Raw genomic sequence first — 16,231 nt, forward strand, 5'->3', positions numbered from 1 at the left:
CCTTTGGTCCGCAAGATGAGTTGTATTAGTTCATCAATATAAAATAAATCATTAACTATTGTACTGGATAGTTTCATTCTTTAACTTAAAGAATGACCTAGGAATTCATTACAAAGCAAGCTTTTATTTCTTTGGAGTTTTATCTACTGCAGCAGCTTATTCATTCAGACACTTAATGGAGGAAATCTGTGAAAGTTTTGAATATTTTATCAGTCTGCACTTGTTAATTACTTACAAAGGCAAGTTGGACTTTACTAAACAGCCTTGCACTTTCCAATAAATTAAACAGTCACAATACTTCAGCAACTTTTTGGTACTTTTCCTGTACTGCCAGAAATTTCCTCTTTACTGGTAAGGAGGCAATTAACCAGTGCTACATCCTAAAAAAAGAAGTGCTAGAATCCCTGAGGTGGTGAAAGCTTGCTGTGAATGGGAGGGGACTGAGGTGCATACTGGGGGAACAGTGGAGGCCTTGAGAGGGAGTTGAAGGAAGGAGGAGCTGAGGGATAGTGGGAGGAGCTGGGAGACGTCCAGGGGATAGCTCCCTGCAGAGTCCATCCCATCCCTGCCTCCCCCAGCCTGTGTTCAGCAGAATGTGCTCCACTATCTAGGCAGCCCCACTGCCTGGCTCTCAGTATTGCTCGGCTCTGATCTATGCCCCAGGCTCCAGCAAGCTGCAGTCCTCAAGCTCCCCTGATCGGTTCCAGCTGTAGCATCCCTAGCTCCCTCTGCACTGACCCCTGCTGAGCGCCCCCTGACTAGGGCCTGGCACCAGTACCTGCTGACTCAGAGAACACTTTGCTGCTGTTGGGGGAAAGGGTCAAACTGATACAGGATTGGCCCCAATTGGACACTGGGGTCACACTCCCCTTCTGCACCTCCCCCACGCCGCCATACATACACGGAGCCTGGGAAGTGGCTAGAATTAGCAGAAGTGCCGGAACACACTTCCAGCTCCCGAAAAGGATGTCAGAAAGGCATTCTGAAAGACACGAGCACTGCGATTAGCCATTCTGCAGGTCAGTTTCCTCACTGATGAAATTGGAATAATATCCACCTTTGTGGAGTAATTTTTATATCCTCAGATGAAAAGATCTATAAAAATACAAAACTTGTTTATCTCCTCATTTAAAAACTAGGAATCCACCAAAAGACTTTGCAAGTTTCTCCTCTAAAAAAATTATTCACTCATCATGATCTGCTCTTCAGCTCTGGTGCAACTGAGCCTGATTCTTCTCTATTCCAACTGGGATATTTAATTCATAATGACTACTTTGGTTTTCTTGGTGAATATAATCTGATCCTATTTCTTCTTTTCTAAAGAAGGAATCAGATATTTTTGGACCCACTGCTAGGGACTATTTGGTAACCAGAAATGACAGCTCTGGAATACCTAGAACCAGATCAAAAACAAAGTCCTGTCTTGGGACTGATTGCCTGAATATTGCTTTGGTTCCTGTGGTACTCATTCTTGTATTAATTCTTTTAAGGGCCCACTAAACAGCCTGATTAACAGAAACGTGTAGTATTGCAATCTGAAGCAAGCAAGTCATCTTGAGACTTCCAGAAGCAAGTGGTTCCAGATGCAAGTGGTCTCCACACACACAAAAAAAATTGTCTTTTGACAGTTTGTAATCATTTTACCACAGAAAGAGAGAGCAAGGTTCTAACAGGGGACTTCAAATACCCTGACATCTGCTGGGAGAGCAATACAGCAGTACACAGATAATCCAGGAAGTTTTTGGAGAATACTGGGGACAACTTCCTGGTACAAGTGCTGGAGGAACCAGCTAGGGACCGCACTCCTCTTGACCTGCTGTTTATAAACAGGGAAGAATTGGTAGGGGAAGTAGAAGTGGGTGACAACCTAGCACCAGTGACCATGAGATGATTGAGTTCAAGATCCTTACAAGAGGAAGAAAGGAGAGTAGCAAAATACGGACCCTGGACTTCAGAAAAGCAGACTTTGACTCCCTTAGGGAACTGATGGGCAGGATCCCCTGGGAGGCTAATATGAAGGGGAAAGGAGTCCAGGAGAGCCGGCTGTATTTGAAAGAAGCCTTATTGGATGGCCCAGGAACAAACCATCCCAAAGTGCAGAAAGAATAGCAAATATGGCAGCCGACCAGCTTGGCTTAACAGTGAAATTTTCGGTGAGCTTAAAACTCAAAAAGAAGTGGAAGTTACAAGAAGTGGAAATTGGGATACATGACTAGGGAGGCATATAAAAATATTGCTAGAGCATGCAGGGGTGTAATCAGGAAGGCCAAGGCACAACTGGAGTTGCAGCTAGCAAGGGATGTGAAGGGTAACAAGAAGAGTTTCTACAGCTATGATACAACAAGAAGGTGAACAGGGAAAGTGCGGGACTCTTACTTAATGGGGGAGGCAACCTAGTGACACATGATGTGGAAAAAGCTGAAGTACTCAATGCTTTTTTTGCCTCAGCCTTCACAGACAAGGTCAGCTCCCAAACTACTGCACTGGGCAACACAGTATGGGGAGAAGGTGAGCAGCCCACAGTGGTGAAAGAACAGATTAAGGACTACTTAGAAAAGTTGGACGTCCACAAGTCCATGCATCCAGATCTAATGCATCCAAGGGTGCTGAGGGAGTTGGCTGATGTGATTGCAGAGCCATTGGCCATTATCTCTGAAAATTCGTGGCAATCGGGGGAGGTCCCAGACAATTGGAAAAAGGCAAATATAGTGCCCATATTTAAAAAAGGGAAGAAAGAGAACCCGGGGAACTACAGACCGGTCAGCCTCACTTCAGTCCCCGGCAAAATCATGGAGCAGGTCCTCAAGAATCCATTTTGAAGCACTTGGAGGAGAGGAAGGTGATCAGGAACAGTCAACATGGATTCACGAAGGGCAAGTCATTCCTGACCAACCTAATTACCTTCTATGATGAGATAACTGGCTCTGTGGATATGGAGAAAGCGGTGGATGTGATATATCTTGACTTTAGCAAAGCTTTTGATACGGTCTCCCACAGTATTCTTGCCGACAAGTTAAAGAAGTCTGGATTGGATGACTATAAGGCGGACAGAAAGCTGGCTAGCTCATCGGACTCAACAGGTAGTGATGAATGGCTCAAAGTCTAGTTGGAAGCTGGAATCAAGAGGAGTGCCCTAGGAGTCAGTCCTGGGGCCAGTTTTGTTCAACATCTTTATTAATTATCTGGATGATGGGCTGAATTGCACCATCAGCAAGTTCGCAGATGACACTAAGCTGGGGGGAGAGGTAGATAGGCTGCAGGGTAGGGACAGGGTCCAGAGTGACCTAGACAAATTGGAGGATTGGGCCAAAAAAAATCTGATGAGGTTCAACAAGGACAAGTGCAGAGTCCTGCGCTTAGGAAGGAAGAATCCCATGCACCACTACAGGCTAGGGACTGACTAGCTAAGCAGCAGTTCTGCAGAAAAGGATCTGGGGATTACAGTGGACAAGAAGCTGGATGGGAGTCAGCACTGTGTCCTCATTGCCAAGAAGGCTAATAGCATATTGGACTGTATTAGTAGGCGCACTGCCAGCAGATTGAGGGAAGTGATTATTCCCCTCTATTCGGCACTGGTGAGCCACATCTGGAGTACTGCATCCAATTTTGGTCCCCCCACTACAGAAGGAACATGGACAAATTGGAGAGAGTCCAGCGAAGGGCAACAAAAATGATCAGGGGACTAGGGAACACGACTGATGAGGAGAGGCTGAGGGAACTGATATTGTTTAATCTGCAGAAGAGAATAGTGAGGGGGGGATTTGATATTAGCCTTCAACTACCGGAAGGAGGTTCCAAAGAGGATGGAGCTTGGCTGTTCTCAGTGGTGGCAAATGACAGAACAAGAAGAAATGGTCTCAAGTTGCAGTGGGGGAGGGTTTAGGTTGGATATTAGGAGGATGGTGAAGCACTGGAATGGGTTACCTAGGGAGGTGGTGGAATCTCCATCCTTAGAGGTTTTTAAGGTCAGGCTTGACAAAACCCTGGCTGGGATGATTTAGCTGGTGTTGGTCTTGCTTTGAGCAGGGGGTTGGACTAGATGACCTCTTGAGGTCCCTTCCAACCATAATATCCTATGATTCCAAAAGCAGTTCACGACAATGTAAACAGAACAAGGATCTCTCAGATCACTGATCCCAGAGCATTTAGCACTTTATCGATCATAATTACACTAGGAGCCAATGGGTAGGCAGTGTTAAGGATGAAGCAATGCTGCAATAAGTTCCTAACCGTTCACCCCACTCGAGACACTAGCTGCTGCATTCTGTGCTAGCTAAAGTTTTGTGGTGCTTTTCAAGGGTCTATCCACATACAACTGGATTAATGCAGTGTACTCTAAGGTTAAAACAGTGTAAATCAAGGTGGCAAGCACTGCAGGAGGGGTATCACTGCAGCCTCTGGAACAGACATAGATGGAAGAAAGAAGAAAAAAAAATCTGTCACAGCTGTACCTGGGCATCCAGGAAAACTAATGAATCCAATATAAGCCAAAGCTATGAATCATACTGGAAAGGACAAATGCACCACTAAAAAGGCACACTAAATTCGGCCAATCCTCTATATATTTGTCCTGTCAGATTCATTTCCATCCTTCTCATCTGTTTGAAGCTAAAGACAGTTTGTTCTCAGATACATATCTACAGTAGCTCTGTCAGGTACAAAGAAAACCACAAAGTGGAGTCTGTCCTTTTAACAAGATGATTTCTATCTAGTTATCTGCACATTGGTGGAACTGCAGGCCAAAACATACTTCCCAACAGTAAGCCCAACATTGACAGGGTGTGTAAGGCAGGAGAGGCTAAGCCCAGTGGTATTCCACCCACAAGTGCTCAGATACAAAAAGGTACTTAACAGCTTTTGGAATTGCAGAGGTAACAGCGAATCTGATGCTGTAACATCCCCTCCACTCCCAGAATACTCCAAAGGCAACTCAGCAAAACCTGATGACCAATGTTTTTAAATATTACTGAAAGAAGCTAAACAGAATCACTCACATAGTGCCCGCTGGATGCAGAATGTCAGACAAGGACAACAGTATCATCTCTGTACTAAGTACATAACTAAACCTAGCACTTGAAGACTGCTGTTCCGTCAAAGAATAAGAACCTGAATTTCTCCACTATGATGTTCTTTACCTTCCCTTAAAGTGGAAGATTTGAAACTGAGCTGTTACTGGTGATCCCATTAGCCTCATTGCTGCCTGCTGAAGAGCAGGAGGCAAAGGGACATATTAACATTCCTGTCAGTAATAATCAACCCACCAACTTCACCTAGCAAAAGGTTCAGCTCACAGAAGATGCAACAGAAATAAACTATTTCCTGAATATCCCAGGATACTGTATGAAAGGAAAAAATGTCATTTGTAAATAGAGCTAGACTATTTTATTCTCTTAATTCTGGTGTGTGTGGGGTGAGGCAGGGATGACGTTTAGAGCAAGTTTCCCAAGGAAGTCTGTAAAATAAAAAATACTTTTAACCGTCTTTCAGCAAATATATGAAGTGTGGACTAGAGGGCTCCTGAGACTGGTAATAGCAGATATAGAAACTTTCACAACAAGGTCACCAGTTCCAATCATCATGAGCATTGGAGAGCATTAAATCAACCCCAGGTGCCCTAACTCCTGAGGTGTCCACACTGGCACGGCCCATAGAGCACCTTGACTCTGTAGCTGGAGTGCTCCTGGTAATCCACCTCCATGAGAAGCATAAAGCTTGCTGCGCCCCAGCTGAAACGCCCAGGTGTCAGTGTGGACAATGTGTTGCATTACTGAGCTGTGACTGGCCTCCGGAAACGTCCCATCAGCCTCTGAAATCAAGTGGCCACCCTGATCACTGTTTTAAACTCTGAAGCAGGCATGTGGATATCCCCTTTTCAAAGCTCTGTTTCTGACAGCCAGCATGCTTATCTGCTCCGGGACACAAAGCAAACAGTTACTGTGGAATGCTGCTGGCATTTGTGAGTGCGTGCGTGGATGCGTCCATATGTGGTTGCGGGAGGGGGGGGTTGCTGCTGTCTGAACTTACATGCTGACATCTCTGCCCCCAAAACACACTGTCTCTCCCCACACTGTCTCTCCCCCCACAACACACACTCGGTCACACTCCCCTCCCCCCCTGCCATTTGAAAAGCACGCTGCAGCCACTTGCACACTGCGATAGCTACCAAAATGCACTGCTCTCTGTGGCATTGCAAGAGCTGCGAATGTGGCCACCCCACTATGCTTGCAGCTGACAATGTAAACACATGGCAGAACTTCCCCTGTTGCTGTCTCCGAGGGCTGGTTTAACTCCCACTGCTCTACATTTGCAAGTGTAGCCAAGCCCTTACTATCTGATGGCATTTTGTAGTCACATTCCAGTCCCCCAATGAACAGATATCCCCAAAAACACACTGCCATAGTTAGAACTTGTTTTTTGCCTCAGATGAAAAACTTTTATCTCTAGAGGTTCTAGCCCTTGAAAGTCAGGATTGAGCCACACTACTAAAGCAACATGGGGGCATACACACAACTGTATCTCCAGGTCTCTGTCTGCATGTCTGTGAGATGGAGATTCATGTCGCCAGGACTATCAGGCCAGAATGTTTGTTGAGCACTAAATTCGCATAAAAATTATAATTAAAGCACATTTCATGAAGTAGTGTTTGAATTCAGTCATAAGTCAGAACTTATACTCTTTATAAATTGCACTGAGATGAAGGGAGAGCTAACACATGCAGAAGGCAGCCCTACACAAATATGTGTTTGAAAACTCTCTCTTAGGGAATATAAAATGCAAGTACATGAAAAACTGTTTGCACTCATTCAGAAGTCAAATAGAGTACATCCTAAATATTTTATTAAACCGTGGCATTTGATACAGGTAGAGCTAACACAAGCAGAGCTACTACAAAAATATACTCCTTATAAAATTGGAAATACATCATATATTTGCATTTTATATTGTTTGAATTCATTCAGAGATCACATTTGTTATAGTAAATCCTAAATTAAATTTTAAAATATTCCCAGGCATTCTCAATGCTCATTTTTGGACCAATAATATTCTATACTGGCATTTGATGCAGGTAGGAGTAATCAGGGAATAAAAACAAAACCAAAAAAATGCCCCACATTCCAGCCATCATTTCATATTTTCTTTAAAATGACAAACATTGTATTTGACATGTTGTATATGAACAAGTTATGCTCATGATATAATGAAAGCCTATCATTTCAGATTTCTAAGAATACAATGAAAACTGGTTTTGAGAGCTTCATAAGAACACAGATTTCCTAAACTGTTCAATAATTTGAGCCATGCATTACGCTGAGGCTTCAAATCACTTATCAGCAATGCTCAGACATCTCAAATTCAGTCCTTTCCATTCTTTTGCAAACTGCCCATCCTGTTTTGCAGCAGAATGAAATTCCACAAATACAGATCCTAGAGACTACAGAAAAGGTTATGCCCTTAAATTCAGTTCAGTTCCTTCTCCACATCTTTCCCCATTTTTTTCTATAAACCCTTCTCCTTAGAAACTGCTGAAGGGAAAGAAGTTGTCTCCATGCTACAGTAAGGAACAAACAACAGCTTTCAAAGTCCTCCAAAGGAAAAGTTTACACTTGATATTAAGTAGAAAAGGAGGGAGGAAAAAGGAAAGGCTCTGCCCAGTTTTGGATCTTCAGAATAAAGTTATCAAAAGTATCAAACTCCATATGACATATGGTTGGCAAATCTGTCAGTCAGCAGGATTGGCTTGGAACACAGCTTTTGTGTGACACTTACATATCTTAATGAGGCAGCCTCCCAGAAAGCCCCTAATATGCAAGCTGAGCAACAACTATATCCAAAGCAAGATGGTTTGCCTCTTTAAGCATCTGGCATTGGTGGCTGTTTCTCTTTGTTTCCCATGGCAACATGTACATCCACAATTAAGTCAGGCTCATCAGAACCAAGTCTTCTCAGGGAGTGAGTCAGGCTTTTCACATTACTTCTCTATTTAAGACGACAGAGCTCAGGGTCAAAGGAAAAAACAAACTTCTCTTCTCCAGCTTAGGCTCAAGGAAGACTGAATCCATTCTTGCTCAGGATCACACTGGAACAGATCTTCATGGTAGGGAGCTCAGCCAATAGATTTGCTCAGATATTTCCTAAGCATCTTAGGTCTAACAGATTCAAAACTTTAAATTTAAAAATGTTAACTTGTGAAGTTAAGAATGAGCCACCTTCTGGGGTGGCCAAATTCACATGACTATATAATGGTCCACAGTTCTCTTCACTCACCCCAGGACACACTACTGAAGTTGCCTCCTACTACATTGTTCTAGGGAAGTAGCCATTACTCAGTCCTTCCCATCTCTCATGGAAGTAATAGAAGTATTCTGCTGAGAAGGGATCAGGATGTCATTTTGCAGTGCATGGCCCCTCACAAAACTGAAAAATCAGATCCCCAATAAACAAATAGATGCCATAAGACTGGCTTCCAGGGCCTTTGGTCAAAGGAAAAAGCATTAAAATCCTGATGGACAACACAGCTGTGCATTGGCCTCAGCTCTTCTCATAGCTGGCATGGAGAATTCTCTGGAAGATTATAGTTGAACAAGTCAAGATGAACAAAAATAGTTTATAGAAACTCTTCCTTGGAGGTTTCTGGCAACTTGTCTGTGAACTCAGACATGGCTGTTCAATTGACAAAGTCATATTCAGAGAGCAATGCCTGCTGCTTCACGGTGCGCATTTGCAGGGAAATGGGAGTATAAAGCTTCCTCCCCGTTAAGTTCATCGTCTTGGCCTGTCCTTAGAAGTGGACTTATGCCTCCCCTGCTGTGCCCTGTCATTTGCTGCAGTTACCACCAGAGATATAGGAGGGAGTAGAAACCCCCAAACCCTGCACAGGAACGAAATACAGTTTTTTCAAATACCTTGCCATGGGAGGCAATGAAGCTGGGGTATTCCTGAGGGCATTTGCAGGTTCCAAAAGAGCCTCTTTTATCAGGATGGCTAGTCTCCCCAGAGGTGATGATTGGAGACCATCCAGCAGTTTATGTGTATTCTCCTGCAGGAATTCTATTGGGTTACCCAAGATAGCGGCCATATGCTTCAGGAGGTCTTGATACATCTGAAAGTCCTTGGGCACCAGAAGAGAGGAAGATTTCAGCACAGTAGACTTGTCCAGGAAGGACAAGGAGGTGGTTTGCTGTGCCAATGACGGATCCTGTTCTTGTACCACAGGATCTGGTTGGAAGAGCCGTGGAGGTCCAGGAAGAATAGGCTCAGCGGTCACTTGCAGCTGAGGTGGTTTAAGAGAGGGAGCCACCATCAGGACTGTAAAAGCAGCGAAGAATCCTGTGGCACCTTATAGACTAACAGACGTTTTGGAGCATGAGCTTTCGTGGGTGAATACCCACTTCTTCAGATGCATGATGCATCTGAAGTGGGTATTCACCCACGAAAGCTCATGCTCCAAAACGTCTGTTAGTCTATAAGGTGCCACAGGATTCTTTGCTGCTTTTACAGATCCAGACTAACACGGCTACCCCTCTGATACTTGACACCATCAGGACTGGTGATCTTGCTCTTGAGTGGGTTTGGGAATGGGACCTCAGAGACTGAGGAGCTTTCCAAGGAGGCTACTGATCATACAGATAAGGTTCCAGGCTAAGAGCCCCAGTTCCAGCCGTGGGACAGATGCCAATCTCAGTACCGACGGTGATCCAAGGGTGTTCTCTGGCACCTATATGACGAGGATGATTACGACCCCAGCCTTGATCTTGAGGAGTCTCAGAAGTTCTGTGGTGACAGTGGGTGAGTCAGACCTGACCGGGCAAATTCAGGCTCACCTGAAACCCAATATGGGGGCAGCTTCGGAGCCAAAAAGGCATGGGGGATCAGCATTGAATAAGACACACTCCCATACAGTACCGGGAGAGGCGTCAGTACCGAGGCTATGGTCGGTACCAAATTTGACAATGTGATCTGCCACTAAGACAATGACATTGCGGAAAGATGATGCAGGTGAAGCCATGGCCCCAGCAAACTCTTGAACCAGTGGAAAGTCTGGGACTAAAAGGCAAAGCAGGTCTGATGTCATCTGATATACTGCTGATATGGAGACTGGGGCTGATGTAATCAGTACCGGACTCAGCAGACATTCCAAGGCTGGAACTAGATTCGACAGTACGGGCTGTCACTGCTCTTGGACCAGTACCAGGGAGCGGTTAGATGGAACCACTCCATTTCATGTGCTGGAGGGAGAACAATGCCAGTTAGCACTCCTCTTAGAAGATGAGGGAGTGTCACAGGGTCCTGGAATGATCCTAATTTGTTTTATGGGACCTATTCCTCGCCGTACCAGGGGAGGGAGAATGACCCTTCTTCTGCTTGAGGGAAACAATGGAGCCCAAGTGCAGAGCAGCATCACTTGCTGGATCTGAAGGTGATAGCCAGTTACGTGAGGCCTTGGTAACAGCCGGTGCAGTTTTAGTTGCAAGTCATTCACCATCTGAGTCTTGTTTGTGAACAACTTGCAGATGGAGCACTACTCTTTGACATATCCTTCACTGAGATACAAGCAACACCTTGCGTGGGGATTGTTTTTGGGGATGGCCTCTAAACATGATGGACAATGCTTGAACCCTAGTGAGGGCATGATATGGGGCAACCAGCTATTCTAACTAATACTATACTAACACTAAACTTAGCTTAAGGTACTACTAACTACTATACACAAGAAAAAAGTATGGCTGCAGGTTGTGATTGCTGCCCCTGTGGGTGCTCTTAGATACAGTTCTCTGGCTCTGGTGCATCAGAAGCGCACACACATAAGTAGAATATATGGCTGGATCTACTGAAGAAGAATCCTATTTCCCCATAGTTAATATTCACTCAAGAGCCATTGCTGCCTGCTGCTCTTCCATACAAGAGGCATTTCACCCATCCTTTCATGAAGTATTTCTTCAAAGTGATGTTCAATCCATACTTGCCAGTTCAATTACCTAGCTCATGGCCAGAACTTGGTACTAGCAAGGATCATGGACATACCCTCCTCACCCAAGCTCTTACCCAAGGTAGATTCTAAATTTAATCTGAGTCAGATCATTATCCATCTAATTTGCTTCCTGAAACCTCACTGTATTGCCTGGTGAAGCCAGATTATGTAGAAAGGGTGTTTAAAAAGCTGTTACTATTCTGACAGAACCAAACCCTTTCAGAAATTCTGGTTCAAAACAATGAAAAGGTCGGGGCGGGTGGAGGGAGTGATCTGTACAGATATTATCTTAATAGAGTTAACTTTAAATCCAGACTTGCTATGAGCAAGCAAGCAGGCGTTCTAGTGCCAGAAGGACTTTACATTTATTTACTAGAGACACTAGAAGAAGAGACTCCACAATTTGCCTCAGCAGTGTTTCCATATTTGAGATACTTGCTATCTCTTTCCTTCTTCTACTCCTATTTTGCTCTCTAATTGAACTGATGCCACTTTCATTCTTTCCAGTTTCTGTTAGATCAGAAAAGAATTAAAAATCCAAATTGCAAGTGGAAGACAGAGTTGGATCTGCGCACATTTTCAACGTCAGACCATCATATGACCCTTATTTTCACTTACAACGCGAACCACACTAATGGCAACAACTTCACATCTACTTGAAGAGAAATATTTAACACACAGTAACCAAGGAGTTGTCACAGTGATCCATTAGCACAGTACCTTCACTCTGACAGTGGCCAGTACTAGATGCTTCAGAGGAAAGTGCAAGAATTCCTGCAGCAATCAGTTCTGGAAGGCATCTTCTTAACTCCCATTAGTTAAAAATTGACTTATGCTCTGAATTCTTATATATTGCAATACACCCCCTTCCCCTTTGCAAGAACAGAACATACAGGAGGGACAGCATGATGTAAATTTTTATTATCATGAAAAAATATCACCATGGGTTTATTACTGTATGGCTGCCCAGAAAAAAAGTTTTTTTTTTTTACTCAATATGCAGCAAGTTTGGATGAACCCATACATCTTTCATAACCAGTATGGCATTTTCTAAGTATTAATTTAGAAGATAGGCAGGTTGACAGCTTATTATATTACACGAATTTCCAAGCAGATGGCACGTAGAAACTGGTGATATTGGTAACTGAGGTCGGGGTACTAGTTTAGGCACACTAAATAATGTGAATTAGTCTTCAGTATACTCTTGAAAGAAAAGACTGAACATACTCATTTTAACTTAATATTTTCACACTACACATGAATCAGTTTAAAATGTAATATATACAAAATATTAATACTACATTAAAACAAATTTTAAACTTTTTTAATCATATCAAGACTATAAATATCAGTCTCTGGCAGAATATCTTTATATTGGCTGTGAGGGCAGACAGAATGATGGTTTTGTCATTAAGCATCAAACGTTTTGCAGAGCATCAATAATTCTCTTTAATTTGCTTTGCCTCAGAGGCTGGTGTGAGATGCTGGGACCCGCAGTGCACTTGAATAAGAGTGCATCAAATGAAAGGTATCTATGCCAGGTTGACCATTCTGAATGCTATTTAGAGAGGTCTGAGAGCAGCTATATGGGTTCCCTGCAGAGATTTGATTTCAAAAGGAAACAGGTAGTTTGCAGTGCAAACAAATCATCACCTCTACAACAATATTCCTGTACTAACAGTGCTAAAGAACCTGAAATCATGCAACACAAATATAGAAACAGAAATTGTTAATCCAATCAAAAATAGACAGTACTGGCCTATGACTTTTTATACTAGAAAGGTTATATAATATTAAAAATATACATAATCTATTAATTTATTTAATACAGTAATACACATTAAATATACTATTACATACTAATTACTATCTTATAATCATGTAAAAAGGTTGCCAAATTAAGCACTCAAATGTTAGAAAATGCCAGAATTAAGGTTCCTCATGCAATGCATGTTTTGCCAGTGGAGTACGTAACTATTTACTAGACAACAGAGGAATCCTGGGAATCAGGAATCCTGGCTCCACTCCTGATTCTGGAGCTAAGCGTGGTCTTATGACTACAAACAGCATAAACAACAATAATTTGCCACTGTCATTCAGAAAGACAGGGCTGCTTAGCGGATGAGACTTAGGTCTAGTACTCACATTAAGGGAAAAAAGTAGTGGGGCCATGAACGTCAAGTGGCTGGCTTTAATTTAAACAGTAGTGAGAAGTAAGGGGATCATAACACAGAAGTGAAGTAGCCCCTAAAAGCAGTAACCGATCTCCCCCCACATTCTCCCATAATTCAAGCACTGCTTAGGTCTGTCATGCTAGAGACCAGGGTTTTATTTCTAGCTTTGCCAGAGGTGATCTTGCACAATCTGTAAAATGAGAACTGATTTGTCTGCCTCCTAAGGGAGGGACATGAGACCATGGCTCAATAAGAAGTGCTTGGAAGGAAAAGCACGCAAGTAATACCAGCCTTTGGAAGAGCTGACATAAACTCATGCATTCTTCCTGCCTCCCAACCCAGTCCAACCTCTCTTAGACCGAAAAGGGCAGTGCTGCTGCTGAGGCATCACAACCACCCAGACCTCCATCCGGACCCTGTAGACCTGTGTCTACCATGCAGCAGGCTCAGCAGAGGCTACAAAAATGCTCAATGCAGTTAGCATGTTCAGAAATTAAGTAACAAGCCTCTTAAACTCTACTGAATGTCTGCAAATGGCTGAAACTGGGTACATTTTTTCCGGGATAGGAAAAGGCACTTTTAACCCCAAGACTATATCTCCGGTTAAATTTCAAACCTCTACTTCTAAATACGGAGGTGCAAAAGTTCAAAAAGAAGTTGAAAAAAAATTATTAGCAGAACTACTGACTTTTCCCCAATGTCGTTCTTGAAAATGGCTCAAAAGTTTCAACTTTAGGCAAAGAGTAAACACAGAAAAGTTTCAGCCCTAACATTTAAAATGAAACTAAGTAGAGGCTTATATAAAGTGTTAATGTAACCTTAGCTACAGACAGCATGAGCTCCACCCTTCAGAGTTTTCCATATCTTGAAAACAAATGTAACATCCAAAATCCTATAAAGTCAATAACTAACTTAAAACAAAACAAAAAAACTCAAACAAAAAAGCCACAAAACAAAACACACACAAAACCGTCAGCCAGATTGCTTATTAACTTTCCAAAGTTTAGTGAATTTACTTTGACCAGTAATCAGAATATTAATTCAAAAAGAAAAAACATATAGATTTACTTTTATAAATAAGTTGGTTTGACTAGTTCAAGAACTTTTTTTGAGATAATATTAATGTAAATGTTGAAAGTGACAGTGAGCCACTGTTACTCTGATACAAAGCAAGTACAATAAGGTAAACAAGTTTCTGATGAACAGGTTAATCAAATGACTGAACTTGCATTTAAACATTTAGCAGAATAGATATATAATGCAGCTACCAGATAATAAGACAGTAGGAAAATTCCAGCAAAGACCATGTGTTTGACAATTTTTTTAAAAAATAATACATTTTCAGGGGAATTACTAGCTGAATTATTTACTTGTAAATTTTGTTTTCCAGAGACTAGTACTGATGATAAATCTCAATACTTTGTAGTCTGCTCTTGCTTATGACTGCCAGGCATGTGCCATGGCACAATATAGAATGATATTTAGTGTTTTTAGGGGAAGTGCCAGAAGACAGCAGGGGAGAGTGGTAGGAGGTGGAGAAAGGGAAAGAGTGAAGGCAAATAGCAAGAGAGGTTCATCAGTCAACAAGGCATGGGGATAAAACCTAAAATATATTATTCATGTTCTAAGTTCTACGATTCTAGAAAGGCTGTTCCAGATAGCAGAAGTTAAGCAGAAAAATGTTCTTCTTGCATTAGCAGTGGTGTGATTATGTGAAGTAACAAATTAGCCAAGTAAGATAAAGACATACTCCATGAAGTACACTGGAGAATTACATTCCGCTGTTGCTCTGGAAATACTACAAGCAGCTGTAGCAAATTCTGCACAAGAATTAATAAAAAAAAAAAATACACACAGGAGGATGGCTGCTCAGAGAAATGAGAGATTTCAGTTATTGCAGGGGTCCCCAACCCGCAGGAGCCATGGTGCCCGTGGGGGCCTCTAAATGCACCCGTGTCCTGGCTGGTGATCGAGCATCCACTGAAATGCCGCTGAATTTCGGCGGCATTTCGGCAGATGCTTGACCACCGCCATGCTCCTTTGTCTGGCGCCTGCCAGACAAAAAGGTTGGGGACCACTGAGTTATTGCATGCCTAATTTAATTTGTCCATCAAGAATGGTTATGCTCTGATGTTTACTGCGGTGCCTCAACAGATCCCCTCCACCCTGATGCACAAAGCCAGCTGAATACTTCAAAGCTGCCTATTAAGGAAACAGAGTGTCATAGATCTTTTAAAGCTGAGGACATCCCAGAAAGATTCTGACACTCAGTGATGCAAAAATTCAATCCAGAAGTCGTTTAAATGTTTTGTGATTATGAATTGGCCCTGTGGATACCTTTACAGAAAACAAAAATTGAGTCTATTTGCTCACTCCTGACAGTTTGAAGAACCATCTTATTTTATATCTAATACACTGAACTGATACAGTCTGCCCCAAACATATAGTGTTCATACTTGAGACTTCCTTCAAGAACACAAGACAGGTGCTTTTAACTGTTGGGACACTATCTATGGGAAGAACTAGAATATTCAAAACAAAAAGAGCACAAATAATGGCTTCTCAGTGGAAGATATTGAAGCTTGCTATTTAGTCATTACTAAATCTACAAGAACAGTAAAGAAACTTTACTGCCAAAAGAAAGTCACACACTTTACAGGGAAAAGCTCCAGTTCTAGGAGACCATGAAACAGCACTTTCATGGTCAAAACAGCAAAAAAGGCAATAGTAATTTAAAGTACCAGTGTCAGAGATATGCGCACACCTATTCATGTTAACAGGTAAACGCTTTTCTATCTAGAGCTATACAACCTAAGAGACTTAAATGCACACAGCATTAAAACATTGCTATTACTTTGGATTTTCAGCTCCAGAAAAACAGGATGTACTTTTCCCATGGATAAAAAACTAGTCGCACCCTTAAAAGGTGTTGAGCACTTCCTTAAAAATGCCGGATGCCATTAACTCCTAATGCTGCGAGGAGCGCTCAGCACCTCTCAGGTGTGTGCTCTAAATTCTACAGGATCAAACCCTAAATTGTTGATGTACCAAGAGGAAGCAGAGCATGGCACAGAAAAAATAGCTGTTA

The 16,231-nt window shown here is 42.5% G+C and overlaps 1 protein-coding gene across 1 annotated transcript in view; it reads right to left on the reverse strand.

Moving 5' to 3' along the window:
* The window catches only part of ERP44 (endoplasmic reticulum protein 44), a 119,934-nt gene that overhangs the window by 58,008 nt on the left and 45,695 nt on the right, over positions 1-16,231 (reverse strand). The window lies entirely within an intron of this gene.

Source organism: Gopherus flavomarginatus, chromosome 2, assembly GCF_025201925.1.
Source record: "Gopherus flavomarginatus isolate rGopFla2 chromosome 2, rGopFla2.mat.asm, whole genome shotgun sequence".
Lineage (NCBI taxonomy): Eukaryota > Metazoa > Chordata > Testudines > Testudinidae > Gopherus > Gopherus flavomarginatus.